We start from the raw sequence: 13361 nt of genomic DNA on the forward strand, positions 1-13361 counted from the left end.
GCAACAGTTGTCCAAGTTTCTCCAAATAAAATGGGTGACAGACATAGAAAAGGAAGCAATCATGATTTGCCATTTATTATAAAATCTTGCTTTCAGCTTGGTAATCAAGGAAAAAAGATAGCAACAGATATTTTATTTTAGGGTTTTTCAATAGCATCAGCAGTTTCAAACACAGTGTTCATCATCCTGCTCTGGCCAAAGCTCAAAAAAAAAAATAAAATATCTAAGGCTCTATTTTGATGTATGGTCTGCATCTGGTTTGAAGGCATACATTCAAACCTGTTGACTTGTATTAGATCAGGGCTCCAAAATAAATAGCATTGAGCTAATTCCAACAGATGTCCAACAGTCAAAGTCCTGATGGAGACAAACCAGTTTATGACTCCTGAGAATTTAAGCTGTTTTGTGATACAAAATAATGATCTGGGCAGAGAAAAGCCTGCTGGAGATTTACCAGCTGGCATAAGCACTTTTAGAAATAAATCACCTTTTATTGTATTTGCATATTTTCTATTCTAAAAATGAAGAAAAGCAAAAACTTGAAAATTTAAAATATTTTACATTACCTGCAGTTTAATAAAAAAAAATGTTGATGTTTCTAGCAATCGCCAGTCTTCTGAAGTGGTCAAGAAAGATAGATAAATGCCCCTATGGTATTAACCTCATTTACCAGCTATCTGAAGTTTAAAGAAGTCAAGAGGCATATAGAAGATATAAAATATATGGCATAGCAAGAACAGAATGTGTGTTTCCTGGGTCTTTAACGAGGTTGTGGATATTCATGCTTTGCCAACAGCTAGTTCGTTTTAGTCCCAATTATGAGTACATACACACAGACATACATCCTAAGAACCTGATACATCACAAAAAAATTGTACTGAAGACAAGTAATGCCCTATCACAGGTAATAACCTCTGAAAGTTTTAATGTGAACAATAGCATGTGTCTATTCTGCAGATTTTTCATTAAAGTACACAGACTGATCTTGAAGAAAAAAAATTATATTTGAGGAAGTAATAACCCAGAGGTTAAAAAAATATTGATTAGGAAAAAATGTTTTCTTCATAAAGGCAATGTTTCTATTTTAACAAAAAGAAGCTATTTAGTCTCCAGGAAAAAAAAAAATAGAAAACAAAGTATGTTCTTACAGCACACATTTCATTTGTTGTGAGCTTTGTTGAATAATGAGGATTCATCTTACAACCTTCTCTCACCTTACCTATCACAGTAAAAGATTTAAAATTCTTCTGGAATGTCTGTTCCATTTCCTTTATTACATGGAAAAAAATTAAACATCCATTTTTTTTTCAATGTAACTACCTGCCCTTTGGTATCTAATACCTTCTTAGAAGATAAGTCCTGGTAAATTTAGTATGGATTACCACAGACTTCTTCACTTCTAATGAGACATAGCTTCTCCTGATCTTTTTCATCTACCTTCAGAAAAAAAGATAAAAAAACCCCAGAGCTTGTTTCTGTCAGAGTTCTTTCTTTGGTGTCAGGGAAACATGCTGGAGCTTTTCCTCCTCCGTCTTCTAAGTTTTCACCTTGATCTTGTAAAATATTACAAATAATCCAAATGCATATATCATTCTGCTGTTTTCTAAATTCAAACTGAATAGTCAAATAGTCAAAGATAATGATAATGATTACTTGAGAATATATTTTTCCATCTTTGAGAAATGCATTCAGTGGTACATTTCCAAATTTCAGGACTGTGGTGGGGGACTTGTAGAGTAAGCCAAATGCAAATTAAGATAGCTGAATCAAGGCCCTTCTGAGGACTTCAAAGGGCTTTGGAACAAGCCTCAGATTTTTAGGACATTTCATCCTAGATATCAAAATACCTCACAACAATCAGCACATTTCATGACTTCTATTTCATTGATGGGGAAGTGATGTATAAACAGTGAAACAATTCTCTTCCTGTTTAGTGACTCTGTGGCATATCCCAGGATAACAGCCAGCTCCCATTACTTTCCCATTCAGCCATCTCAATCAAATTTTCTCACAGAGATGGCCTTAGAAAATAATACTTAGGCTTAATACTCCAGTAATTCTGCTCCCCAAATGACTAATGTCTGAATTTACATGTTATGTATCACTTGACAGAGGAGATCTGTATACTCATTCTTCAGAAGTAGAGCTAGATGTATTAGCAAACCTCCAAAATCCCAGTGTGCTGTACCTGCCACCACCAACTCACTTCCATCTTTTCCTACAACCTTTTCATCCTCCCCATCTCTTACGAATACCAGCTACTTCAAGGGTTAGACAGAATTCAAATAAGATCTTGTGTTGATTTAGAAGTGTATTTTTTCAGCTAGAAATTGTATCTTCTCAACTATGTTCAAAAATAAGTAGTATGTTGTTGTCATCACTATAATATAAATGACTAATTATAATAAGGAGCTGGATGCCTATAAAATAAACAAGAGTTATGAGTGCTCCTGTCCTGTTCCTTCTAAATCATATAATCTGCATTAAATGTTGGGAGCAGGACTACCTGCATGATAATAAATAGTTAAGGGGAAAGCCTGATACTTTGTCATGGAAAAGCATTCTTAATAGGTGCGGCTTGACACATGTCATGAGAAAAGACACTTGTGATTGCCCATTAGATGAGTAATAGCAGGTAATTAATAAATTCTATTCTCACGTGATTCACAAACAATGAAGCAACCAAAAAGAGCCAGGTTAATTTCCAGTCTGCTTGCAAACAGGAGAAGAAAATCAGTATTTGCTTAATGCAAAAAGGATATACTTGAAGCAGGACATCAAAGGTGGAAAAGCTGTCCTATAGCGAAAACATAATCCCGGGAATCAGGAGACAGATTGTCATGGTCCAGCAGCTGCAACCTCAGAACTGGACTGGCCAGGAGTAATGTGATAAAAGAAATGTAGATGGGTCAACTGGGTTGCCTGAAAACAACAGAACTTTAATGGATAAAATAATAACTAACAGAAGGTGCACACAGTATGAGGTTAGCTCTAAAGGACCTGAAAATGGGGGAAACACAACAATATATAGTGAATGATTAGAGGGCAGGGGACCAACTATGAACAAGAGCTAAGAACGCTACCTTATATGCAACACACTAACGACCAGCTAGGAATGGGAACTAAAAACATAACCATATAAGGCGTAACCTTATTAACATAACAATTCCCAGAATCCCATTCTTCTCACCCAAACGAAAAATATTTCTCCCATGGCTTTAAGTTAGTGGCTGTCTCAGGTTGGCCGACTCCCACATTTCCCCCTTTCTAATCTATTAAAAATAATGAACATAAAGACTTCCTAAAAATGTTCAACAAATAGCTTATTAAACATGGTAACAACATTAAAACAATAACAACAACTACAATAACTAACAATACAACTTCGACTAGAGACAACTAGCCTGATAAACCCCAACTTTTAAGTAGTCAATTTACCTAGTCATTATTGTCTTTGACTTGTAGTTTCTTGACTCTTTCTTTTAATATTTGGATGCTTTTGTGAATTAACTTGCTGTGGTCTTTCAGATTTATGCAGCACATGCCACTGAAGTCCTTGCAGCTGTGTCCTTGAGCTAACAGCTTATGGTGGCCTTATTTTGCAGGGTGGCATGCTTGATGCTATCAATATTAGTTAGTAGCTCATTTAGTGCTTTGCATGTAGTGTGGGTATACTTACTCAGCTAACACCTAAGAGAGTCTAACATTTTCAAAGCTCTTGCTGCAGCACTCCAAGAACTAATGCCAGTGCTGCTATTCTCTGTCTTAAGACCTAAAAGTTAATTTTGTCTTTGTAATCTGCTTTAAATTGCTGAACAATTTTTTTTTGCCTAATCTTTTTGTTACGAATCATTGTGAGGTTGGATGTCAGTAGAGTAAGCTTCCCTAAGCTACATGGTCTGCTCTTGATGTCTGATGAAATGGTGGGCTATGCTCTGCCTCCACAGATGAGAAATGTTTCAGATGGTAATTGTAATGGGGAATCACTGGATCAAGAGAGGATGGATGAGGTGTAATTAAACCACATGCTTTCATTATAATGGGGGGAAATATCCCACCATATTTTTTTGCTCATTTCTTATTTGTCGGGTATCAGTGCCACTCTGTATTTTCTGTATTGCTTCTGTCTTATACGCATAATGAAATTTAACACAAAAATCTATTTTAACAGAATGCAAAAGTTCTAATTTTTGGGGTTCTAGTGGTGCATGTAGTAGGTCCTAGGCTTAGTAATCCCAATTATTAACGGTGCATTGTGGAGATGCCGTTTGCAGATGGCATCCTTAGTTAACAGCCACTCATCTGCCGGCAACTTTACTAACCAGGTGGAAAAGGGGTTGTCTGGAGTAGTTATTGATAGCTATTGGTAGTTTTTGCTGCGTGGCATTGGTTAGTGTTATCAAAACGTTTTGCTTCGGCTGTGGGACTTCCTAGGTTTTAGTGAGGAACATAGTGTTGACTAGGATGGATATAGCGAGTAGGAGTCTTTTGCAGGTCATGTCTGAAATTTGGTAATACTAAGAATTTTAGTAATAGTAGACCATTAGGAATTAAGGGTTACTATTTGTAGGTTGTTGGAGTTTTGCTTTTCTTTGTGTAATCTCTTGGGATCTTTTTGCTTGATGACTTGGTGTTCTTGTAGCGGCTGTAGGTACAGCTTGGCATTTTTAGTCAGAATCTACTGAGGATTTTTATCTGTGGAAACACAAGTATATCTCTTCTTCCAAGTAATCATTGGAAATTGTCTCAAAATTTGGCTTGTTTCTAGGTCTTTGATTAAAATTGCAGTTTTTTTCTTTTAATTGCGCTTGTATTATGTTGGAAAAATATCTGATAATTGGTGCATTTGGTTTTATAAAAGAGTTGTTTAGAAAGTGAAATATATATATACCTTTAGTAAGCTTCTCTATAGTGGATAATGTCTCTCTTTCCTCTTTCTGTTGTTCAGTAGGCACTTGAGAGACCTATGGGCTTTCTTGGTAATTAATTGGCCTGTGGGGGAGTGTGGAATGCCTGTAGTGCGTTTGATTCTCTACAGCTTAAAAAATTGTTGTGTTTTCTGAGAAACATAGGTGGGTCTGTTATGAGTTTTAATTTCTTGTGGGATTCCTAAAGTTGAAAAGGTCCATAAAAAGTGTTTGATGGTATCTTTGGCTGTTTCTCCAACATGAACAGAGGTAAAAATTGCTCCTGGGAAGGTGTCAGTTGAAACATGTAAATATTTAAAATGGCCAAAAGATGTGAAGTATGTAACATCACTCTGTGAAATTTGGAGACTGTGTAGCTCTTGAGGATTTACTCTTGCCCTGACAGATGGTAGGGAATACTTTTGACAGTTGGGGCATATGGTGATAATTGCTTTGGCTTGATCTTTGGTAATGTTAAACATGGGTGTTAGTGTGGGAGCATTTTGATGGAAGAATGAGTGACTGAGTTGCGCCTGTTTAAAGATGTTTGGAAGTGTGGTTAGTATAGTCATTGTAAAGGTGTCAGCTTGTCTGTTTCTTTCTGCCTGAAATCTTGGTAATGAGGTGTGTGAACGGATGTTTATGACAAAATAAGGATGCTGTCTCTTGGAAAGAATGAGAATTAAATTTTTAAGTAAAGAGTATCATTACTAACTGAGTTCAGAAATTAATTTTTAGCTCTTTTGACGATTTCTGAAATATAAGAAGAATCAGTAATTAAATTAAAAGGATCTATGAATTTAGACAAGGTCAACAACTGCCAGTCCAACTATTTGTGGTGACCCCTCCATGGTCTCAATATCTGACTTCTAATTATGTGTTACCAGATCCTGTAATACTATAACTCATTTATGAGACTGTCTAGGCCCATCTGTGAAGAGGTAATTGCATTAAGAGGTATATCACTTTTCAGTGGTTTGGGAATTAAGTTAAATGAGGAATGCAAAAATTTGTGTTTAGGGTAGTGAGTTGAAATTTCTCTGGTGAAATTTTCAAATGCAATTTGTTAATGTTCTGATTGCTGTCATAACTATTCCAAATATAGAGTAGTTATTAGTAAAAATATAATGGAAAAAACTTTTTCCTGAAAGGGAATTTAAGCATGACCTAGCTCTTATGACAAGCTGAGACATCATTTCTGGTTTTGTCGTTATAGTTTTCCCTGGCTGATGGGGTAGGAAAACCCATTCTAAAATTAACAAAGGAACAAGTGATTTAGAATCTCACTGAAAAATTGAGCATGAAGTTGAGGTTCTTTCCCCAGAATAGCTAACAAAAATGGTAAATCAGGATTCATTGATGTGCTTGCTGAGTTTGAATGGGTTGAGACACTTTGTCTAAGGCATTTTTTGCCTCATCAGTTAGATGTCTGGGTGAATTCAGTGCTGGATCTCCTTTCAGTAGGACAAACAATGGAGCCAAATCTTTATTAGTAATCCTAAGCAGGGATTTAACCCAATTGATGGTTCCAAGTAGTTTTTGTAAGTCATGGAGTGTCTGTGGATTTTCATTCAGTTGTAGTGGTTATGATCGCATAATCTGGGAAAGAATTTGAAATCTCAAGTACTTCTAAGGTGGCATTTGCTGTATTTTTTCCTCAGTGATGGTGAGCCCTGCCCTTTGGACAGCTGTGTTTGTAGCTCTTGGTGCAATCTCTAGGGCTGAGCTGGTTTGTGTAGTAATGAGGATGTCATCTATATAATGGTAGATGATGGTCTGTGGGTGTTTCTTGCAGAACGCATCTAACACCTTGGTGACAAAACACTGGGAGATGGTTGGAGAATTCTTCATACTTTGTGGTAGCATGGTCTAGTGGTATTGCTGGAGTGCAGCTTCATGAGAGTCCACTCCAGGGACCACTTGGATCGTGATATGACTGTCATGTCCGCACTGGTGTTTACTAGCCTTGTTAATATAATTTTCTTGTTGTTAAATTTTAAAGTGCAAGTTAATTGAGGTCTGCCGCATAGTAATGGGGACTTGAGTCCCCATTACTAGGGATTTTGGTGTGCTGTCGATGTTTTGTTTAGGGGGTAAGATTGCTTGTGCAATTTGTAGTCCTTGGGGAAAAAAACAAGGTGGATTAGGATACACAGCTAATACTGCAATCTCCTGTTGTGAAATTGCTGATAGTAATGATGGTAAAACAAAAAGAATATCTCAGTCTTTGACCTGTAGTTCCCCACATTAACAGCTCCTGTGGCTGATCTTTAGGCTCAAGCTGTCCAGTGGAGATGCAGTCTGCTGAGCAATCTGTCAACATTACTGGCTTGGCACTTCCCAAACCCAGCACAGCACCTATAGGCAAGGCTACTGGATATCCTAAAATGGTGCACTGAAGCTTTGGGCTACTTGCCCTTCTCTAATGGCAGGCATTGATGGCTGGGTTATTTGTGTCCTTGTGCAGGGCCATCCTGCACTCCACTGGAAGTGTCCTGGTGGCAGCCTGCTACAACTTCTCCATTTTGTGCAGAATTGGTTAGTGCTTTGATAATTTCTTTTGTGTCTACAACTCCTAGGAGTGAGTTTTGCTCCTCACTGGGGGTAGTCCTTTATGAAATATCCCTTTTTGCTGCATCAAAAGCAAAGCTTTGGGTTCTGTTGCTGTTGCCTTTGAGAGATGACTCGCATTGTGGCAAAAGCTTCTGCAATTCCTTGTCCTACCACCTGTGCCTGAAAAGTGACTGAGTGTTTTGGTGTTCTGAGGCAAGCCTGTATCATTTGTGTCAAAGTAGGTTCTGGCTCAGGTGGTAAAGAACGTGGAACCATTTTGCACTCTGGGTTGGCATTGGAGACAGCTAGCTTTCTGAGTAGCTTTCTGAGTACCATTCTAGCAAAATTTGTCTTTTGACGGCAACCTTGAGTCTATCAATAAATTTCATGTAAGGTTCATTAGGCTTTTGTCTGATGTCCACAAAGTCCAGGTTAGGGGCACTGTTATTGAGCACCTGCATAAGGGCCTTTCTGGCCACATCCTTGATGTCATTTAGGACAGGTCTAGGGAGGCACACAGCTTGGTCATTGGGTTGGGTGTGTGCCCCTTCTTCTGTGAGGCGATCTAAAGTTAAATTCGCCCATGCTTGGTCCCTAGCATAGTCTACTTTCCTTCCCAAAGGGTGTATTCTGTAGGGGATAACAGCATGGTCATTATGTACTGCATATCATGGGGCACTATGTCATGTGTGGTGAAAGTAGCCCAAATTAAGGTGTTGAAGTAAGGCGATCCCTTCCCATACTCTCTAGCAGCCTTACACAGTTCTTTCACCTCCCCATAGGCCAATGGCTCCGATATTGGGTTCACGTTTGCCCTCCTTTAATAGCACACCTTTAAGAGCAATAACAAATTTGGAGACTATATCCTAATTCCCCTCCTTTACTGCAGTCTTCTCGATCCTTTCCCATGGAGCCTCAGTGTTGCCAGATCCAGAAAGGCTGAGATTTTCCTCAGAGGAGGAAGATATGAAAAGGAGCAGTCAGGGATGTGTCTTCTAACACCTCTAACTCCATGCCTGTAGATAGCATGGATATCTTATCCTGCCTAGGATAAGACAAGGGAGTGAAGCTCAGAGGTATATGGTCTCCCCAGACTCCATCCTATCACCAGTGTGGAAGACCAAGATAGATGCACCACTGCTTTTCTATTCTTGATTTTTCTAGCAGTGAGCATAACTGCTCTTGAAATGATTTAGCAGGAGTGCAGGGACTTTTATGTAGTTGGAAATGTTATGTCAAGGTATGTTTTCTATTTTAAAAAATGGTACAAAGAATAATTAATTCAGGTAATTCTCATGGCCAATGTTAGGGAGGAGCTCAGATTAAATAACAGCACTATTCCCATCTGGCTTCATAATCTACAGATCTATGACATTTTCTCACAGCACAATAAATTTTCAATTTCAGACTTGACCCTTCTCTACAAGATCCTTTTTATATTCAACTATAAGTTTTTTAGTAGGATCCCTTACTACCTACCTCTCCCTTTATAATAGCCCTTGTTTATCTTTAATAAATGGCTTTATGTTGTTTACTGTGCTTCACATTTTTTCATCTTCTTTGTGTGTTCTACACAGCACAAGTAGGTATCTTTCAATAAAGACTGCCTGAGAGCAAAGACAAGGAAAGTGAGCAAAAGAAAGACAGATGGGAGGGAAGGTCAGAGGAAGAAAGAAAAGACTGATGAGAATGTTATTCCTGAAGGATTTGAAAACAATTTACTGTAATTCAAGAAAATCTTTAAATGTCAGGGAATAAAGTTCAACTATTTTAAAGAATTTGTAATAATCTTTCTGATTTTTTTACCACTCACATTTTAATAAAAATAGCTGATCATTTAAACTTAATTTTAACACACTGCAGTGGTGGAACATAGTAGTTATGCATACTTCCATTTCTTACCTTGCCTTCTTGATGATACTGTAAATTACACTGGAGTTATCTTTAGCGAAGGCAGTTACTATGAAGGCAGTTACTATGATGGCAGTTACTATCATGTTACTATGAGTTACATGTTAACTACATGTTACTACTATGTTTTAAATATATAACTGATTTTTTTTATAGTCATTGTTAGGATACTTATTTCACGAAGAAATGTTGTAAATAAATTTTAGATATGGATTAAGAAGAAAAAAGTAAGTAACTGCACAACACTATATTGCTAGCAAGTCAAACAGGATTGGTATTAAAGTACAAAGTTCCTGAACATATTCAAGATTATAATTATGTAAGCTATAGTATAAATTGAAAGTGTCTTACAGAAATAATTATTTCAGTGCAGGGATAAAAAAAAAAAAAGAAAAGTCCTTGTAAGTTTATTTCTACAAACAAACCAACAGAAAGAGGAAAATCTTTGAACTTCCATTGTATTGACAACATTATCTATGTTTTATACAGCATAGTGTTTTTAAACACTGTTAACTTAGAGACAACATCACCTTTTTTTTTCTTTTAACTGAAGAAGTGGGGATGAAAAGGGGTGAGAGATAACCCAGCTGAACATTTTGTTGGATGAATTAGTTTTATTCGAATGCAATTGAGAGCTCTTGGAGACTGAAATACAGTAATATACCAAAGGATACTTGCTACTTGTTATGTTTCACAGTGGTCTCTCACTTTCACAGAGAAAAAGTGTGTTAAAGCAAGACAGAAAAATTTTAATACTATTTGAAGTCTGAATGTTGGTCAAGGTCCAAGTTTCAATGCTAATTCTGATTTCTGTGGCAAAAAAAAATAAATCAGATACTCCTGTCAGACTTAAATTTTTAAAATTCAAACTGGCTGGTATGTCATCATCCTGTTAGAAATGTCCTGCAGAATTCCCATCCACTGGAAGCTGTGCATTGAAATAGGCACTAAGAACATTAAAGGCATTATGGTATGGCTAAAATATTTATTTAGATACTTATGAAGAGTGCCATTTTTGCTGAACCAAGTTAAAACTAAGCAACCAAGTACAGCCACCTATCACGAGGTGAATCTGAGCCAAAATGCTCTACCTCAAAGCATCTATAATCTCACCAGACATCACAAATCTCTACCTCTAGTACAACTACTTTAACCCAGACTTCAGTTCTATGCTGGCAGACAGAGTGCAAGTAGGTTTTAAGGTTAGGACAGAACATTTACTTCCCTTAGGCAGTGCTATATTTCCCACTTATGCTGAACTATGCTTAAGCTTTTTATCTCCAAAGGTTGACTGTTCTCAGGCCCAAATCTGAAGGATGCTGAGTAATTTGTAGGAGGAGCTGAAAGGTTTTAAAACCTATTGATGGCATTGCTTGTAGATGACTTTCGGCTCTTCTGGAGGGCAGATGTGGAAGGGGTGGCAGAATCAGATGCAAACATGTTAAATTTTCCTGACATAATAAAAACCTATTATCACGGCAGATTGAATTCATACCGTAAGTCTAAACAACAAAAGAATTAGTTTTGCACTATTCTGCCAGAAATAAGCAGCACACTATAAGTAAATCACATTGTTTATACTACTTATTCTGTGTGCAATGAAAACAAGAACAGCTGTTCCTTGACGGCTCAGTTTGTGAAAAATGAACAAATGTACACCGTTAGCTGTTATAATAGCAAAGGTTACAAGATCTGCCATCCTTTCCCTTACATTCTGTTTTTCTTGGCACTTACAAAGTCAGTTACTAATGCTCTTTCCAGTTTAAAAAGTGCCACAAAATACCTGTTGATGTAGAAAAAAAGGAAAAAAGGGGGGTACTGGGGAGGGGTTTTGAGGGGTTTTGGTCAACCTATTGAGGGGTTTTGGTTTTTCCGCTGAAAGTAGGGAAAAACCTCATTGGCAAAATTTCCTTTTACAAGATATACAGAGTGTCAAATAACAGAAAATATAGCTTGTGCATTACATATTAAAGGACTAATCCTGCTCCACTGACAGCAATAATATATTCTTTCACTTGATCTGAACAGGACTAAGATTCAAGAAGAACTGAATGGGCCTATAATGGGCAGCATTCTGGGTACGCCACACAGCTGTCAGCAAACACCTCTTACAATCTCTTATTTAAGTTTATTAAGTTTCATCTTGAAATCAGTTAAATTCCTTGCCAGCAAGATTCTTCTGAGGACCATGCATGTCTGACACATGGGAATCTATTTCTCATTTCCAGCCTAAATGTACTGAAAATATCTGATACTGATTTGATCTCACACATTTTACTTTGATAGTTCTTCCTCTTCAGATCCCTTTTATTGCTAGAATGAAGTTGCTAAGCCCTTCTTTTTCATCAGTCTTCTCCAACACATCAGACCCTAAAAGTGGTCCTTTGGTCCCTTCCAGTTTCAATCAGTTTTTTTTGTAACTAAGGTCACTCCAAATTTACAATTATATCCAGGTGTGGTCTCAACAATATTTTGTACAATGTCAGGCAAGCATCTCTTTATCTGTAGATATCCTATGGTTTATATGGCCTGGATGACCTTTAAACACTTCTTTGCCATGGCACTTTGACAGTCCATAACAATCCATAAAAAAGATAGTTTCTTTTATAATTTTCAAATTAAATTTATTCAGGATAGCTATTTTCATATGTTCTTGCACTGAAACTGTAACTTCGATACCTCTCTCTCAACCATGTGTACCACTTTCAGTGTGACTTTAAAGAACAGTTCTAGCTTTCCTCAGCCAAAATTCTGGCAATTGGTTTCTAAAGGTATAGCAACGATATACATTATTTTCATAGCCAAGGTAATAGTCTCTTGCAATTAACTGTATGGCCTTAAGGTTTTGCAGTGTGGTATTATAAGATTTCTCTTTTATTGCCAAAGGTAAACTGCACTGCGCATTCTTAAATTCATGGCTTCGAACCCAAGGACGCATAACACTGTAGCTCCACCTTAGATTCTAAATAGCTCCAAAGGCAAAACCCAAACTATAAAAGTTCTGCCTATTGCTTCTTAGCTTTGATTATGTTTGTAACACATAAAGAAAAGCCGCTTGCGTACAACAAAGACAGTCAAGTCTTATTTTATGCTTTTAAAAATCAAGATGCAGCAGCTTCCAGAATTGTAGAAGACATTTAGGCTTCTGAAATCCTTCTCGTGACATTAGTGTGGGCCATTTCAATACTCATGATTAAGTAAAAAGTACAAAGAGGACCAAAGCTGCTACACGTAGGCTCTGATGGAAACTGGAGGATATAATGGCAACCGGAGCTGTGCTCGACCAGGCGCTATTGAGATGGATGATGAGATAAATAGGTATGATTCATGCTGATAAAAATTGAAACAGTAATCAATATAGACACAGTAATTAATATTTGGGAATAATAAAATAGTTAAAAGTTGTAATGCCAAAGAAGAGAGGGAGAGGAGTGGCTCCACCCCCACTCCCAGCAGATGTTCTCAAGGACCACAGGAAAGAAGCTGAAGATACAGTTGCTAAAAATGAGCAAAACCTGGTTGGGTTCTAGAAAATGCTAATTATAAGGGATTTATTGCTTTGATATGTAGATCTAGTGATATGTTAGTCTTGGCTTACATTGTACTGGCTTGATGCGCATGTGTAACCCAAAGGTGAATTAAAGGACACAGATGAAGACTACGAAATCTTCATCAGACGACCCCCAAAGACTTGTGCCACTAAATTGAGTGGTGGCGCATGCGTGGTAAAGGTGGTAATGAAAGCAGAGATAGAAGTATGACAAACCGAAAATAGGAGGAGATGGCATTGACACATGGCATAAAAGGGGTGCATCTTTACTTGGCAAACTTGTATGTGATGTGGCAAGGGTCCAAGAGCCCTGCACTCCGTACCCCACAGTTATCTTTTGCTTATGCGCTATTATTGGAACCAAATTATCCCTTATTTTAATCAAATTATATTGTATCCAATTTTATATTTTTTTTATTTTAACTATTCAGTTAAAATTG

The sequence above is a fragment of the Melospiza georgiana genome, chromosome 1 (genome assembly GCF_028018845.1).
Source record: "Melospiza georgiana isolate bMelGeo1 chromosome 1, bMelGeo1.pri, whole genome shotgun sequence".
NCBI lineage: Eukaryota > Metazoa > Chordata > Aves > Passeriformes > Passerellidae > Melospiza > Melospiza georgiana.